At 45.1% G+C, this 1,246-nt stretch overlaps 1 protein-coding gene across 1 annotated transcript in view; it reads right to left on the reverse strand.

The window, feature by feature from the left end:
• The window catches only part of TNIP3 (TNFAIP3 interacting protein 3), an 82,134-nt gene that overhangs the window by 46,175 nt on the left and 34,713 nt on the right, over positions 1-1,246 (reverse strand). The gene's annotated exons all lie outside the window — the stretch shown is intronic.

Below are 1,246 nucleotides of genomic sequence, written 5' to 3' on the forward strand. Positions count from 1 at the left end.
CCGACCCCAGAAGGCACCCAAGTCAGGTCGGTACCCGAGAAGAGATGGAATAAGGCTCAGCCTTTTCCAAAGGAAAGTGTTAGCGCGATTCCTTCCTAAGAAGCTCTCTGAGATTTTATTAAGAAGATAGAGGAATGAGTTTTTATTAAGAGAACAATGACACCCTGTTAGACCCCGTGGGTGGGCTGAGTCTGAAGGTCGAGGCGTGTCAGCAGGTGAGCTTCTCTACTCCGGGGAGCGGGGACGCTAGTACGGAGAAGGGAAGGCAGTGGAGTTGCGCAGACATTGCTACGCTCCCTGCCGTTCATGACCAAGTTAGAAATGACCCCAGACGTCGCCTGACAGGGAGCACGAAGCACATAGCTGATAGCTTTATGGGCAATAGGGCGTTTTTGTTATCATCGTCGTTTTAGTATGGCAGACGCTCATCGAGGTCGTTGTTATTTAAAATTTCACTCTCTTGAAGAAAACTATAAAAAGCGAATAATCTTAAAGACTGAGGTGCTAGGAAACATAATTCTAACCAGCATTATGAACAGTTAAGTTAATTTTTTAAGTCAGAAAAAACCTCTGCACTTAACTCTAACATCTGTTTCACCGGGTAATACGTTTTACGCCATTTCTCCGCATTGTAAATATACTCATATTGACTTAGTGACAGACCTCTAGAGAACAAAATTAAACTAGCTATACCAGCCCAGAAAGTTACGGAGTTCCCTGTCACTGGGGAGGGGTGGCAGAACACGCTGCCCCCGACATGCCAGTTCAATGCAAGGGTTATTTTGAGCCAAAGGCACCTGAAAAACAGCAGATAAGAGAGTGTTCTAATCTCCCTCTTTTCTTCCTGAAAACAAGAGGTAGCACTCGTATGTGAAAGATGCCTTCCGTGTACTAAGAGCCGAGAACGTTCTTAGCATCAAGGATGAGAAGTCCAAGAGGATTCCGGACGAACAGACCTGGTTCCAGTGATTCGTGTCTTCCTTTAGCTTCCTCATGCAGATGTTACTTTTCCACAAAAGCTTCTCTCTGTTCGACCTAATAGAAAAGCATTTCGGGTCCTTTTTGGGGGGGGGGGGGGGGGGGGAGGGGAACTTAGTTTCCAGATGAAGTTTGCCATATCGCAGAAAACTTAAATGTGTATGTTTTTCTCTTATGAAACTGTCCTTTGTTACAGAGCCCCAGCCAAGACCTAAGATTGGCAAAGAATTATTTTCCCCATCACTCAAAAGAATTTCTTCCCAGAAAA

This window comes from Pteropus vampyrus, unplaced genomic scaffold (assembly GCF_000151845.1).
Source record: "Pteropus vampyrus isolate Shadow unplaced genomic scaffold, Pvam_2.0 Scaffold174, whole genome shotgun sequence".
In the NCBI taxonomy this organism is placed as follows: domain Eukaryota; kingdom Metazoa; phylum Chordata; class Mammalia; order Chiroptera; family Pteropodidae; genus Pteropus; species Pteropus vampyrus.